This window comes from Taeniopygia guttata, chromosome Z (genome assembly GCF_048771995.1).
Source record: "Taeniopygia guttata chromosome Z, bTaeGut7.mat, whole genome shotgun sequence".
NCBI classification, from domain to species: domain Eukaryota; kingdom Metazoa; phylum Chordata; class Aves; order Passeriformes; family Estrildidae; genus Taeniopygia; species Taeniopygia guttata.
This window is the reverse complement of record NC_133063.1, coordinates 71,164,561-71,181,713: the sequence shown is the minus strand read 5'-3', so window position 1 is coordinate 71,181,713 and position 17,153 is coordinate 71,164,561. Positions and strand designations below refer to the sequence as shown.

Genomic DNA, 17,153 nt, shown 5'->3' with positions numbered 1-17,153 from the left:
TGCGTCCTTGTTGGTGGTATGATAATTGAAATAAGTTTACCAGTCTTTTATGAGGAAATACCAGATGTATAAAATACCTATTAATCAACTCACTCAGTTTTGTGAACATCAGTTTTAATACCAACAGCTACCAAAGAATAAATGGAATAAGAGGAAAAATATCAAAGAATTAAAAAAATGGCTCAGCAACATGTTGCACTGTTTGCAGTCATGGAAGTAAAAGAGGAAGCAGTCTAGGCTAAAAGGATTGTATCTTTTGGGCTTTGCTTAAGGACATTGATTTCGCTGTTTATATCTGTCTGCTTTTGAGTCTCTGCAATGCCTCTATTGCAAGCCTGTTTAAAAGCAACTTTATGAAGAATAGCAGAAAGGGACAGCTGTCCATCAGTCTCTCAGACATTTGTTTCTCTTCTGTAATAATTGTAAATACAATTGCTGATGTCTAGTTTTGCGTTTGTGCAATAGGCTTCAAAGGCATTACCTGTCATCCAGTAAGCTGAGTTAATGTAACTAGTTTCTCTTCCTGGACAAGTTTAGACTTTAATTTTCTTTTTTTTTTTTCCTTTTTTTTTTCCTTTTTTTTTTTTTATTAGGGAAAGAAGTGGTTTTATTTGTTTATTATTATTAAATGCTTTAGAAAGTAGGACCTTGAAGAGATCACAGGAACATGGAAGAACAAATGACATGTATGAAAGAGTGATGAATTTGAGATTCATTCCAAATTTGTTTGTTTGTTTGTTTGTTTTTTATTAAGGGGAAAGATAAAATTCTCCTGGAATGTTTTTGTGTTCTCATTCCAAAACTCATCTCTTCTCAGTCATACACTGCTTCTATCTACAAATACTGCTGTCTATGTAGAAAGTATACTTAGCTGGTGAAAGAAATCATATAAAAATGTGGAATAATCAGCTGCTGTTACTTAGGTAATGACAGCAGTCAAAAGAGCTGTAACATTCAATATCTGCTTCAACTCTTTATGAGTTGTAGGAAACCTGCACTGCGTTGACCTTTGGCCAGAAATTACACACACACACACACTGAGTTTTTTTTGCATTGCTTGAAGTGCTAAGAGCATTTTAGAACAGGCAACTCAGTAGAGTGACCAAATTACGTTTCTGACTCTAGTAAAGCGCCAGTTCAGCTGGCCCTTTTCAGGCAGTGGTGCAAGTAAATATTACTGGTAGTATTAGCAAAAGGAGACATGTCAAAATAAAGATTTGTTGGCATTGAAGAGGAACTGCCTTTAGACCACCTCTACGTCTGTTTTTGCATTAGGTGCATTTTTAGAGCATATATCTTGGTTATTTCTAGTGAAAAGACTATCATTCTTCCACCTTAGGAGTATGACATGCAAAAAAAAACCCAAAAACTGTGAGATTTCAAATAAAGATAACTGTTAAGACTTAGTTTTACTTAGCAGCGAAAGGAATAATAACATCTTTGCAGAGAAGTAGGCTGTGAAAACATCAGTATACATCTCAATTACTACTGTTACTTAGAAAATTATTTTGCTTATGCCACTGGAATCAAAGTACATCAGTGAGTTTGATTGTGAATTGTGGTCAAGGTTGTCATGGTTTGACACTGGCACAATGCCAGCGCCCCCATAAAAATGCAGTCTCTCAATTGAATGCTGTGAAATGCGATTGAAAACAGAGCAAAGCAGGCCCAAGCTTAATAACAAGGGAAAAAACTTTATTAAGCTACTACTACTATACTACTATAAAATAAAAAAAAGAAAGAAAAAGCACACACAAAATTCAAAATTAAAACCTTTCAAAACATTCCTCCTCCCACCACCCAACTCCAACAAACCATAGTGAGACACAACCTGGACCCCAATAAGGTTCCCACCCTCCAGACAATCAATACTCAGTCCATCAAGGGAGAGAAGAGTCCCTCCTGTGCCACAAAACCCCCAAGAAACACAGCTGCCACATCCTGTGTTTCCATGTCACTCATGGCACCACCCAGAGAAAATCTGCCAGTGTAACACTCTCTCCATGCACAGTGCTCTCACCACCAATGCATGGATGGACAGACTGCTCTTAGGATTTTTCTTTCAAGGATGCTCTGCCAAGAGGGAAAAAACAACAGTTCAGTTTTTCATTTTTGGGACCAACAGTCCCCCCCATTTTCCCCTGGGGCTAAGGATCCAAGAACAGAGATCTTCTTCTCTTCTTCCTCTGTGAAGACAGGCGGCACCACCACAAACCTCCCTAACTTTTCTCTGTTCGCTCCACTTCTCTCTTTACTTAGCTGAAGCAGGTCTCTTTGGCTCACCGGCATCCTCCTAAAATACAGTCTCTCTTGGAGGAGAAAAAATCGGTTCAGTCTGTGGCTAACAAGACAAAGTCCAGCCAAAAAGCCACTCCATCATCTCCTCCCACCTAGAATTTCTCATTCTAACATCCCAGTGTCCAAGCTGTCTCTCTTCCTCTCTTTCAAACCGAGGAGGAGTAAAACTTCACAAAGTTTTCATTTTCTCAAGGAAGGGTTAAAAGTCCCGACTCCCAGAGATGGCTTGCTGCCCAGGCCCCAGCTCCCACAGGTGGCTGGGCACCTTGCGGCCCCCCCGCTCTTCTCTTTCCCCACGGTGAACTGCTGGCAAAACCACCGCTGTCTCTTTCTTGAGAGAGAGAGAGAGAGAGAGAGAGAGAGAGAGAGACTCTGGGAGGGAACGGAGACATCCCAGATTTTCTCCACCCTTCCATCTGCAGGGGGTTCCAGCACCCTCCACCCTTCGGCCTACCTCAGTCAGGCCATGGGCCTTCCCCTCCCCCGCCCAGCCACAGGCCGGGCAGGGGAGAGTCCTGCACTGCACGCTGACCGGAGCCAAAGAGAGCGAGTTCTCCTGGGAATTCTGCTTTTAACCCTTCTGTGTTCTAAGAGACGTGTCCAGCCTCAATTGGTCAATATCCAATTTGACCTCTTCCTTCTGAAAATATTCTTTTTCCGTGTCAAACCACTACAAGATCTATCTGAATTTGAACACTTTTTGATTTTAACAAATCTATGTGTTCAAAAAGCAAACTATCAACAGTGTGACTGATACCTTTGAATCAACAAAAGAAGGAGGCATATTTCAATAAAATACTTTTCTGGCAGGTGAAAACTGAAGAGGGAAAATATGTCCACATTTAACTAACTAATTAACCATTTGAGGCACTGGCATTGACCAAGGACTTGGAAGGACAAGGATGTAACTTTTGATAAACCTGCTCAGTGGCAATAAAGATTAGCTCTGCAAGACTCCTGGCACTGAAATCAATACTAATCTGTTACTAAGGAACAGTTTACCCAGTCAGAAGTTACATGGAAATCTGGTTGCCTGCCCTTAAGCCATATACAGTTGTTTATAGAGCTAAAAATACATAACTTTTAAACATTGTGGTACCTCATATAAATTTTTTTGGCATGCAATTTTTGAAGTTTATGGCATGAAAAGGAAATGGAGGGCTGCTGAGTCCAGTAAATTGGACACTGATTATTTTAGACATTTTGAATACTGCCCTTAAGAAGAGAATCTGTCTCGGACTTCTATGCACATACACAATATTACTGCCTGTGTAGGTTCACCCATTCCTTGGATGAATACACATATGAGTTTAAACATATATTTAAACATTTACAAGAACATAATTTTCACTGCTTAAGAATATATAGCTTATAGCAGTTTGCCCCACCCATCTTGATATCATTCAAGAACTGCTCTTGGCAGCTCATTGGAGAACCAGAGCCCAGACCAGTAAGCAGCTGAGGCAATCACTGGTGGAGCCCTGATCACAGAAAATCTTCCTAGGTGAGATTGTTGTGCTGCTTTCAATAAGGAAAACTGCTTTCACATCCATCTAGGGTCTTCACCAGATTCTTGGCACACAAAACCCCCTTATTTATCTTGCATCTTTATTCTACTGAATACAGTTTTATAACAGCAGGAATTTAAAAACACAGAATTTCAGAAGGATTTTTTTTTGCAAAATAAAAGACATTTTGGATAAGAAAAGTGAAGAAAAGGCATATTACAGTTCTAACAAATACTATTTGAGTGATAGCAAGTAATTTCCTGACCTCTTTCCCCTTATAATAATATCACGTCTGTTCCCTAAGTGACATTACTTTGGCTCACCGATATTCTAGAGCCATTCTGCTGGAGAGGGTGTGCAGCCATTGAAATATATAATCCTTGCAATGAATTAAATGAAAAACTAACCAGAAAAGCAGTACATATTACAAGCATAATAGCTGGCTTGAAAGTGTATCCTGGGGTTTCAGATGATGTCATAATCTGCTACAGCAAATTTAATAGCATTGTTGCCTGGAAGCTAAGCCATTATACTATGTTTAATTTCACTAAGATGTAAATTACATGGTTCAGTGTTGCATAGTACTGGCTACTGCCATTGTAGATTCTTGTTCTTGCAGCTGTCAGGAATTCTAATATTTAAGGGGATTTAGTTTACCTGTTATTCTACAGCTTTTATAGATTTTTAAAAAATAATAATTTTACCCTCCCTTATTTGCTATTAGTCCCCCCCAATCTCTGGATTAATATTTTTTTCCAAAAACAGTAACAGAATTATAGCCTGGCATATCTGTAAATATTCAGTCCTTAAAGGAGAGAAAAGCAATAAGGCTGGAGAGTGACATCTTTACTGTTATCACATTGTATTTTAGTGAGCCTTCAAGTAAAAAAGAAGATGCTTTCCTTACAAAGTAATAGCCAGCTTGGGTGTTTTTATTCCATCTTTTATGGTAATTGCCAGAATGAACCTGAACAGATAAGACATTCTGTATTACTCCTTGACTTTTACCAGAAAAAAAAAAAAATAAAACTTTCTCCCAATAAGTAGAGCAAAACTTCTATTGTAATCTGAAATTTGCACCTGAACTACATAGGAAAATAGCCTAATTGACATGCATGAAGTGCAATAGATGTATCTTTAAAGTAGTACGACATATTTTCTGCCATTAAATACTAATGTAGTAATTGACTATTAGCATCTAGACATGAGCTTTAATAGAGATGAGTTTTTGCCAGCCTATTGCAAGTACTGTGGTATACAGCAATGAAAATGCTGTGACTGGCTTTTTGTTTGTTTTTTCAAATGTTGGTGAGTTAAAAAATTCTTATCCTTGCACATCTATATCTTTTTCTCTCTGCACTTGTCTGTGGATGGATAATTTACCTATCTATGATGCTTGCCAATTCCATGCTTCTGACAACATAATTGATTTTAGGCAGGCTTATGCATATATGGGAAATCGGTGAAAATTTTAGATTAGCTTTTAAAAGCAATTATTGTTAACAAAGGGATTATTCAAAACAGAGATATGCTTGAGAAGGCATAAAATAAAACAGAAGCTGGTGTCAGTTATAAACCACACACAATTGAAAATAATCTAATCTTTGTTTTGAAAACTTACATGTAAATATGAATATTCCAGTGGCTCACATTTACAAAAATGTGTTCATATTTGCCACTGTCAGTAGCCTATGTTCATGTAGCAAAACCATTGACTAGATTTTGATTCTGGCCATATTTATTTGCTTATTGTAATTGTTGTGATCTACCGGCACAACTTCCCATCTTTATATCACAGCTATGGTTTAGCAGTCATTCAGTGGCTCTGTGAGAGAAGGCATGCTTTTGTCAGTGCTCTGAATAATTTCTGTGATTATCAGTCAATTTAACACAAAAATGAAATAGCATTATACCAGAAAAAGATTTCTAAAAATGGCCATAAGATCTCTCTGAAATTGTCTGAATTTGTCTTTGAAATTATCTATACAGAAACTTGAAATCAAGTCTTGGAATAATTCAGCAAGGTTTTGTCACATTTACAGTAGTGGTTTGTTTTGGGTCCAGTATCAAGGGATTTTTTAGGCTATTTGTTTTTAGAAGCTGCTTTATGAAAAATAAAGGTCTTACAACCTTAACTAAGAACTCTAAAAAACTTGTAATCAACCCTAAGCAATACTTTCTTCTCATCTTCCTTCTGTCTTTGTAAATTTTAATGAGCCTACACAGAAAAGAGCTTAAAATGCCATTTTATTCTCAATTTCTATTCTTTTTCTTTCTTCTATTTAGTAGCCTACTTCAAGGCAGAAAAAAGTTGTGGGGAAACAGCAATGGAAATTTTTTTCCATTTTCTGCAGAGAAGCTACAAAAGGGAGTACAAGCTAATTTTCAATGTACATCCACAGTACTGTACACACACAGTCATTGATAAAGAAAGCAATAACAATTAGGAAATTATTTTATCTGTATGATTCTCCATGATAGACACCACTTGGAAAAGTACAATGGGCAAAAGCTTGGTACCACAGCTTCGTACCTTAGCTCCAAAACAATGATGTAGGACAGCTGGAGACACCAGCTTCAGGACTCAGAGCATTAGAAATATTTCTTATCTGCTCCTCTCATGATAAAGGAGGGGAAAAGTGAGAATTAATATCTACATGGCAAATGGTTGTCTACAGTTTTTATAATGTGTTTAATCATTATATTGTAGTAATATCAAGAGACTACAGTTTGCTTTTGAGTGCTGAGGCTGAAATTAAGTGAGAATGGTACTAATCCCTGAAACACAGTGGACTGTGAAATTTATTGTATTAGCGGAACTGTTTCTATGCTGCAAATGGATGGCAAACACCACTTCAAAATCTTCCTGTTCTCCTTTCATTTGAAAGAAAAAATTTCAAAATAGGAAAAGAAATGCAATGCAGTCGTGGAAGATTTTCTCTCATTGCAGGTTTTTCATATGTATGTTTTGGTAGTGTTGAGAGTAATTTTAATCTAAATAAGACATATGATACTTAATTTATCAGAATTTTAAGAGGTCCAGTTAATTGAGCTTCATGGTCAGTGAGTATGGGCCCAGAGAGTGCTGGTGAGCGGTGCTGCATCCAGCTGGGGCCAGTCGCCAGTAATGTCCCTCAGGGGCCTGCGCTGAGGTCAGTTCTGTTCAATATCTTTATTGATGACACGGATGAGGGGATTGAATCCTTCATTAGTAAGTTTCAGATGACACTAAGATGGGGTCATGCGTCGATCTGTTGGAGGGTAGGAGGGCTCTGCAGAGAGACCTAGAATGGTTGGATGGATGAGCAGAATCCAGTAAGATGATGTTTAACAAGTCCAAGTGCCAAGTTCTGCATTCTGGCCACAATAACCCCCTGCAGTGTTATAGGCTGGGGACGGTGTGGCTGGACAGTGCCCAGGCAGAAAGGGACCTGGGGGCACTGGTCAGCAGCTGACTGCACATGAGCCAGCAGTGTACCCTGGTGGCCAAGAAGGCCAAGGGCATCCTGGGCTGTGTCAGGAATTGTGTGACCAGCAGAAGCAGGGAGGTCATTCTCCCCCTATACTCAGCGCTGGTGAGGCCACACCTTGAGTGCTGTGTCCGGTTCTGGCCCCTCAGTTTGGGAGGACGTTGAGACCCTTGAGCGCATCCAGAGGAGGCAACGAGATTGGTGAGGGGCTTGGAACAGAAACCCTGTGAGGAACAGCTGAGTGAGCTGGGGTTGTTTAGCCTGGAGAAAAGGAGACTCAGGGGTGGCCCTATCACTCTCTACAACTGCCTGAAAGGTGGCTGTGGTCAGGTGGGGGATGGTCTCTTTCTCCAGGCAGCAACTGACAGAACCAGAAGACACAGTCTTAAGCTGCACCAAGGGAAATATAGGTTGGATATTAGGGAAAAGGTTTTCATGGAAAGAGTGATAAAATACTGGAATGGTCTGCCTAGAAAGGTGGTGGAGTCACAATCTCTGGATGTGTTTAAAAATGATTGGATGTGGCACTCAGTGCCATGGTTCAACTGAGGTGTTAGGACATGGGTTGGCCTCGATGATCTTGAAGGTCTCTTCCAACCGAGTGATTCTGTGATACTGTGTGTGATTCTACAAAAAAGAATGCCAGTATAAAGCAAGGAAGTATCAGGATAGCTGAAATCAGCTTTTTGCACTTTTTTTTCTGTTGTAGGAAATATTTTACTAAATTAAAACTTTGAAAGGAAAAAAATAAGTACAGTGCAGATAATATTTTGTTTAGTTCCTGGTTTAAAAAGAAATGTGAATCACTAATGCTTCTGATTCATAGAATTAAAAAAGTATTGGAACTTCAGAAATTATTTGAAAGGCATATCAGTTACAATGAAATGCTCAGGTGCAGTTAGCTTTTTCTCTTTCAAAACTAAATTTACATTAACTGTAATGATATGGTGAGCATATGTTTTTTCCCACTTCACTGAAAATTGCATGGGGCTTTTTTCAATATTCACCAGTATCCTGTTTTCTGAAATCTAATCTCTGAACAAAAATTTTAAAGGAATAAAAAGTTGAAAAACCATGAATATAAACTAGCCACCCACACTCATGTGCTGCAGCCTTCTGCCCTGAAATGAGAATCATGTTGAACATGTAGAAATTCCAAACCCATCTGGTTTCTGTTTCTCTGAGTTGCATGGCTGACATGCAAAGTCCACAAAAATAATGATATTTACCCCAAGTCTATCCCTACCTCAAAGTTGAATCAATGCATTTTGTGTGATTTTCCATTGTTTTTCCACTAGAATCAAGATCTCCAAACTATAACATATCAGCATATTGAAACACATGACATATAAAGTACAGTTAAATAATAAATGATAATACCATACCACTGTGGATTAATAATTTCCTTACTTTACAATTCCATATTTCAGTGGCACATGGAGAAATGTTATTTCTTCTTTCAGTAAAATTCTATTTGGATACCATACATACATATATATGTATAAAACATATAAATATATATAATATAAAATATAATATATAAACATGTGTATAACATATATATGGAGCTGAGGAGTTAACCTTTAGTTTTTCATTCCTGAAATGGCTCCTTTCACATTCATAGTACTTTGTCTAGCTGAAGTGTTGAGGAATATGTAAAATTTGTTATTATTTGGAAAATGAAATTCAAAGTAACTTCTTTATAAAAAAGGATTTTTAAAAACCCCAAACTTTGCAAGCATATGCCCAATCATAAGCCCTATGTTTTGTGTTTGAATTTCTAATTTATCCTCATCTTATTGAAAATGCTGGAGTTTTGCACATCTTTTTTATGCTATTTCAGTATCTCATTGCATTCTGTCAATGTCTCATTTGAGCCTAATGTTTAATTCAATATCACATGCATAGCACTATATAAAAGTAATGATTCTAAAAGATAATCAAAGCTAAAGCATTTTTGAAATTTACTATGGATGCTATTTTATCTTTATTTCATAAGTTTCATAATACAAATGGGTAGACTAATTCTATTTTTACCCTGACTTGTCTGATTTCTATTTTTTTGAAATACCTTATACTTGATAAGTTTTGTTAAAGTATGCTAAACCAGTCAGAAGAATGTCTAATTCTGTCACTGCATCCCAAAATACCCAGTTGTTTTTAATATCAAAAGCATCTATAAGTTTTCCATAGGAAATGTTTTAAAAAATTATGACATGATGACAGAATGTTTACTTTGGCCAGTTTACTTTTGGCCCCAAAACATTATGAAAATTAATATTGGCCAAAACATTTTTTGATGTGATGTAAATTGAGAGACTAAAAGAGTTATAGAAGACATTAATGATGCTTATAGAAAATTTAAGAATTTATATTGTTCAGTGAAATATTTCAGGTTTTCTTAATATTTTCCTTATTGACTAAAAAGAGAAAATAATTTAATTATCTGTTAGAAACAGATCTGCTTTATCCTCTGTTTCTTGTACCAATTCTACTCAATTCTTCCTGTTTCATTATGATGTCATTTGTCTGCTAAACCACAGAAAGGTTTATTATTGGACATGCTTTGTATCTCAGTTTGTTATTACTGCTTCAGTTACATAAGAACATCAGTCTCAAGTAGAACTAGACTCTGTTCAGTGCAACACTTTTTCCTCTGGTAGTTTCAATAATAGTTAATTCCATTCATTCATAGGTACAGAATCATAGAATGATTTGTGTTAGAAGATCTCCGAAGATCACCTACTCCCTCACCCTGTCACAGGCAGGAACACCTTCCACTAGCCCATGTTGCTCAAAGACCTATCCAGCCTTACCTGGAACTCTTCCAGGCACAGAGCATCCACAACTTCTCTGGTCACCTTGTTCCAGTGCGTCATCATTTTCACAGTAAAGAACTTCTTTATGCCCAGTCTAAAATTATCTTATTTCAATTTAAAACTGCTACCCTTTGTGCTGTCACTACAGGCTTCAGTATAAAGTACTTCTCCATTATTTTTGTAAGCCCATTCTATGCAGAACTAGGTCACACTAAGGACTCCTGGAAGACTTATTTCCCCCAGGCTGAACTACCCCAATTCTAACAACATATTTTCATAGGACCATTTCATTATTCCAGCCCTCTGAGTCTTTTTGTGGCCCTCATATGAACCTGCTCAAAACTAGAGGCAGCACTTTGTCTTGGCCTATTGAACTTCATGAAGTTCTCTTGGGTTCTTACCAAGCCTCTTAAGGTTCCTCTGGAGAGTACTCCTTCCCTCTGGCAAATCAACAGCATCACTAGCTTGGTGGCTTGATGTCATCTTCAAAGTTGCTTATTCATTCCTTTTGTCCATTTCATTCAAGAAGATCTTAAGTAACACTGTCACCCATATGGATCACTAAGAGACAGCACTCATCTCTGGTTTCCACTTGGACATTGAGGCATTGACTGCAATTATTTGAAAGCTCCCTTCCAATCAGTTTTTTATCTAACAGTCCTTGTGTCAAACCCATCTCTCTCCAATGTTGCAGACAGAATGTTGAATGGGACCTTTTCAAAAGCCTTACAGAAGTCTAGGTAGACTACATCAGTAGTACTTCCTTTGTTAATTGATGCAGTTACTCCACTGTAAATTATCACCAGATCACTCAGGCATGATTTGCCCTTTGTGAAGTATGTTGACTATAATCACCTCACTATCTTCCTTCCATATGTTTAAACATGTGTTCCAAGACAGTCTGCTAAACCACCTTACTGGGAATGGTTTGATCAGAAGTTTCCAGGGTCATCCTCTTCACCCTTTTTTAAAAATTCACATGATGTGTCCCTTTTTCCAGTCCCTCAGGATTTCACCTGACTGCAACTACCTTTCAAATACGATACAGAGCAGCTTAGCAACTTTGTGTTCTAGTTTCCTCATGATTTTGGGATGTACCTGATCTTGGGTTGCATTCCTTGCCTACTTCCTAGCATCCACATTTGCAGAATTACATGTTCCTGTCTATTCTCTAGTACCCATTTACCAGTTTGTCTTAAGTTTGTTTCATCGTGTTGTTAATCTGTGGATACTATTTAGCTCAGTAACCTTCTCTGGTGACAAATTTCTGAAGTTTATTACTGTTTTTATAACAATCTGTTTTAAAATTATCTCTTCCTCTTTCAAACTGATCTCTCTCTCCTCTTGCCCTCTTATTGTTAAGTCTTGCCCTCTTATTATTAAGTGCTTCACCTTCTTAAGTCAGTCTATTGCCAGTTTGTGTCTTTGCCTCTTCAACCTGCAGTCATTTTAGTCTCACTTCTTTAACTCTTATTATCTATCTTGTTCTAATGCTCTACACTTTTCTAACTCATTTTAAGCTTCATGGAAATGCAGAGAACACAGCTGCATAAAGTAGTCACAATAAGAACATACCAGGATTTTATATAACACCAAAATGACAGCCTCTATCCTGTTCTTGTTACATCTTCTGATTGTGATGAGCATTTTCTTGACTTTTGTGAATGCACTATGCAGAAATTATAGATTACAGAAAGCTGTCAGTGACAATTTCAAGATATCCCTACTGACTTACCACTGTCATTACAAAATCAGCATCCTGTAAGTACAATTTTGATTATTTTTTCTCTAGATATTAATCTACATTGAAATCTATCATCATTTTGCTTTCTCAATGTTGTGAGGCCCAGTGTCTTGAGGACCTTTTGCCAGCAGTAAGGCATCTAGCTACCCAAAACAGCTCAGTTCTAATGGTCTCTAAAACTTTACAGATCACTGAAGGACATTAAGCAAAATTTATTCCCATTACAAAAATGCTGGCATTCCCCAGAATATTGCACGCTGACAGTGTTCTCCAATCTATGCAATGACCACCACTAAAACCTCTGCTTTGCAATTTATCCCTTATCTGCTTTCAGTCTATAAAAGGGAGAAAGAATTCTTCCCATCTTAAAATAATTCAGTTTCTTGAAAAAAATTTGTCTGGCAAAATGAAAAAAGAACAAGAAAACCAAAAACAAAAACCAAAGAAAAAACCCAAAAAAACCCAAAACCACCCAAACTCCAAAGGTATGTAAAAATTTGAATGTGTTACGATCACTGGATAGCCTTTATCCGCATGTTGGTTAACAACTTCCCAAACCTCTATCAAGCCATTGTAGCAGCCATTTTAGAAACTGTGCTGACTCTTTATCACCAGACTGCATTCACCCATGCAATCACTGACCTTTTCCTTTGACAGGCTGAAGTCAGAGCTGTTTGTTTTTATTTCTCAGGTGCTCTCTAGAGCCTTTCTAGCAGATGCAAGTGACTTCAGCTTTCATCTAACATCCTCTAACAAGTGGCTTCTGCAACAAGTAATTTACACTCCTTAGCAAGGAACCTGACAATTTCATGTGTCCTTCTGGTTTCTGGTTTCTTAAGTTAATGCCATCCTGTCCAGTATCCAACCCCTCTGTTTGGTCTAATTAATCTATGATTTTCCTCCCAAAGGCTGGAGCAAACAGAGAAATCTTTCCAAAGTTTTCACAAGCAAAGTCTGGTAGAAAGAATTACCTGAGCTTCTTTTCTATTATATTATCAGTGTTCAGTACCCTTTTTACATAGTTTGTTAGCAGTGTGTGGCAGCAGCGTCGATCATGTCCAGGGAAGCCACAACCGACAGCAGGGAAAACAGACAAGTCCCTGTTGTTTAGCATAAGAGTCAATTTTATTCCAGCCCCCAACACCCTGTGCCGGGGGGAGCAGGGGGCAGAGGCGCAGGAGCCTGAGCAAAGCCCAGAGAGCCCAGAGCCATGGGGTTTTATCCTCCCATGGGAGGAGTTGTAAAATCAGATTACAGCCTCCTCAGAATGGGAAGGCTTCACAATAGTTTTCATCAAGTAGCCCTATTGATTCCTTAGATGGACAGCTTCTTTATATATTTAATATTTTGCTATCACCTTACCTCCTCAGCCCCCACTACCCCTTCCTTCTTCTCAAGAATTCTCTATATTTGGGAATAGAGGTGCAGTCAGTTCATAGTCAGTTCATTGTTTCAGCTGTTCCTTCTTCCTCATACTCATCCCCTGTTCCCAGAGTGTGGTTTCCCACAGGGGACAGTCCTCTAAGAACTGCAAGTCCTTTCCACAGGCTGCAGTTCCCCACGAACTGCATTTGCATAGGTCCCTTCCATCAGATGCAGTCCTTCAAGAACAACAACTTTCCCTGATGTAGCCACAGGCCGTGACGGAAAACATGTTTTAGTGCAGGCTTCCCTCAGTCACAGACGTTTTATATAAGACTATTTTACCAGATAATTTTCTTGTTTTTCTGAGATGTTTACATCTGGATTACCAGCAATCTTTTAGTGTAGCTGTTCTCCTGAAACAAAAATTATTTCTATTTCGATAAGAATATTTTCTGTCAAAATACACAAGTGTATTCTAATATTGTCCAATTTCCATTTCTCTTCAGTCTGTATTTCCCCTTGTAGGAATGTAGCCATTTGATTCAATAATCATTATTTGTGTAAATAATGTACAGATATAGTAATACAGATACAGTAAATATGTATGGTAATACAGATATATATGCTTTTTAATCTATTATTTAAATTAAGAGGGTGCACATTTATAGTGGTCCTGAGCCCTCTGCAAAATATGGAAGAAATATCACCCAAAAATTTGTATTTAAAAAGGCAAGGGAGTGGGGTGAGAAACAGGAGAGGGAAAACAGAGCTGCATTTTTAAAATAATTCTATGTTCCTTCCATCCCATTAATTCCTTAAATTATTTTTTCATTCATTTTTCCCATGACACATTCATCACTTTCAAAAAGCCAGAGTCCAAATGAACCAGATGTGCTGAACGTGCAAATAACTGAAAAATACGTTTCCCTGGAAACCAAATTAAAACCTTCAAAACAGCTCCACCTCCTGCTCAGCTTCCCTATCCCTTTTAGCAGTTCAGTAATAGCAAATCAAGACACTCATAGCCAGATTGTGTCCTCCACTTACATGAGCAGGGGGTAACCAATTCAGGCAGGATTCAGAAAGGAAAGACTTCCATTTCAGTTTTTCAGTTTCATTCTCCGTAAATCTGTAACTCTTCTCTAATAGCAGCACATGGAATGGGTAGGATAGGCATTTTTGCAGATGGTATCGGAAAACAGCTGCTTTTCACATTGTCCCTTGGCAATCCCATGGTTAACTGTGTAGAATATCTACTAGAAGGCCACTCCAATTAGCACTCATTTATCTGGAATCCTTTCCCCGGAACTTTACATTGCTGTTGCAAGGCATTTTGAAATTCAGATGGGAACTAAATGACTAACCAGAAAATTCACCTACCATTATCTTCTAGCTCTTCTCCCACATATTCTGTACTGTTCTGCAGATGCCAGAGGTGTAGGAATGAAGGCAAACCTCTTTCTTTGACTGCATCCTGCCTCTTTCCATGATTCACAGAAGTTAATGTGATTGAGTGACCTTGGTCCTTGCCAAATAATACTCCTAGTACAGCACCTCTGGTACAATTACTGGAACATTTTAGCATAACTTTGACCCTTTGTGCTCCTTCTTGTAGGACCAATGTGATGAATAATATAGCCCTAGTGGATGCACTACATTGTGTCTCTGTAATCAAGAACCCTGTACCTTAATACAATGATGTTTTCTGACCTTGCAAATCTTGTATTTTATAAACCAATAGTACTGCACTGTAACTAGAGAAGTGTTGCAGTTACAACAAAGTTCAGTGAAATTTTTCATCACATTGAGAAGCAATCATGGCTTACCCTTAGAATGAGGAGAGGAGACCCTTTGATGCATTGCTCCTGTTTTCATTCCTCATCTGATCAGGGAGAGGTGGAATAAATCACCCTGTTTCCACCCAGAGTAGAATAAATTTCTAAAGGGAGAACTGTGTGAAGAACACTTATTAAAAATTGTTAACTGGAATGAACACAAGACAAAAAAACAACAGAAGTATCTTGCCCTGTTAATGAGATGCTGCTATCTGGATTAGTCTGTGTTTGCTGAGTTTCTAATTAGTTTTCATTTTATTAACATGCTAATGTTAATATGATGCATTACTTTCAGTTGTGCAGGCATAAAGCCAGTTTTGAGGAAACTGGACTTCCAGAAAACAAAAGTAGGGAATCAATGAATAAGTAATTTATAAAACTACTCAGCCTAACTCTACACCACAGAGACACATTTTATAATCCCCTTTTTTCAGCATGCCACTATAATTAACAATGTGCCTATGATTGGCATTAGCAGCGATTTCCTCTGGAAGCTGAAACTTAGTTTTTATTCTGATCTTCCTTCTGGTAGAAGCAAATATTTTACCTGACTGTTTCAGCAAAATTTTATCCTTTGAATACAAACACAAGACAGAGTGTCAGATATAGCATAGCACAAAACAAAGAGACCCCATCTCTTCTGTCCCTTAAAAAAATAAATAAACACCTACAAAAATGCATACTTTGTGGGGAGTAAGTTCTGGTTCATTAAAATGTAAAGCGCCTCATTTAGTCAACAGTAGTAATACTGCTTGGACTTGGGGAACATTCTTATTGATTCATGAATATTCCAAGGGGATAGATTAATCTTTTGTGAATCATACAGCTCCAATGAAACTGCAGTTTAACATGCTAAAGTGCCAAATCCATCTTCTTCTTGTACAAAAGAACTTCCTATAATAAAGCCTCTTTGCAATAGCAATAAGGCATCTCTGTGGGGAATGTTTATTATGAAGTGTTTGCATTTTGATGTAGACATTTTGTCATATATTACACAGCTATCTAAGGATACAAATATACGGCAATATACTTCCATTCAACTATACAGGTTAATTATTACTTAGGATGTTATGTCTATGCATTTATCTGAGGATAGGTAAGCAATACATTTTTTTAAACTTCATAATATTCATAACTTTTATGGTGTTTCACACCTTCTGTCAGTGTACACAAAAACTGGGCAGATGATCCACCACATACACTAGAGAGTCTGGTAGATCACTAGGTGGATAGACAGGATTCAGTACACATAGAAAGACAGAGTTGCAACTATCAGAACTTTTACAGAGAAATCTGTGCCTTGTAGGAGACATAAACACATAACTTGTTCTGATAGCCCAGAGCTGTGGGGGCTAGACAGCTTCACTGAGTTGCATCACAGCAGTCCTGTGTTCCAGCACAGAGCAGATCTGACTCTCCTGGTCCTGAGTGACTCATATGAAATGATACCTTTGTTTTGGTTCTGTACCCTGACTTTCTTTCTTTCTTTCTTTCTTTCTTTCTTTCTTTCTTTCTTTCTTTCTTTCTTTCTTTCTTTCTTTCTTTCTTTCTTTCTTTCTTTCTTTCTTTCTTTCTTTCTTTCTTTCTTTCTTTCTTTCTTTCTTTCTTTCTTTCTTTCTTTCTTTCTTTCTTTCTTTCTTTCTTTCTTTCTTTCTTTCTTTCTTTCTTTCTTTCTTTCTTTCTTTCTTTCTTTCTTTCTTTCTTTCTTTCTTTCTTTCTTTCTTTCTTTCTTTCTTTCTTTCTTTCTTTCTTTCTTTCTTTCTTTCTTTCTTTCTTTCTTTCTTTCTTTCTTTCTTTCTTTCTTTCTTCCTTTCTTCCTTTCTTCCTTTCTTCCTTTCTTCCTTTCTTTCTTTCTTTCTTTCTTTCTTTCTTTCTTTCTTTCTTTCTTTCTTTCTTTCTTTCTTTCTTTCTTTCTTTCTTTCTTTCTTTCTTTCTTTCTTTCTTTCTTTCTTTCTTTCTTTCTTTCTTTCTTTCTTCCTTTCTTTCTTTCTTCCTTTCTTCCTTTCTTTCTTTCTTTCTTTCTTTCCTTCTTTCCTTCTTTCTTTCTTTCCTTCTTTCTTTCTTTCTTTCTTTCTTTCTTTCTTTCTTTCTTTCTTTCTTTCTTTCTTTCTTTC

The 17,153-nt window shown here is 37.5% G+C and overlaps 1 protein-coding gene and 1 long non-coding RNA gene across 30 annotated transcripts in view; one reads left to right on the top strand and one right to left on the bottom strand.

Moving 5' to 3' along the window:
- The window catches only part of PTPRD (protein tyrosine phosphatase receptor type D), a 1,149,749-nt gene that overhangs the window by 584,905 nt on the left and 547,691 nt on the right, over window positions 1–17,153 (top strand). The window lies entirely within an intron of this gene.
- LOC140681945 (uncharacterized) lies at window positions 1,675–16,651 on the bottom strand. Its single transcript, XR_012053162.1, has 2 exons — window positions 2,753–16,651; window positions 1,675–2,625 (listed from the first exon to the last, which is right to left on the bottom strand). It is a non-coding gene; the product is annotated as an uncharacterized lncRNA (long non-coding RNA).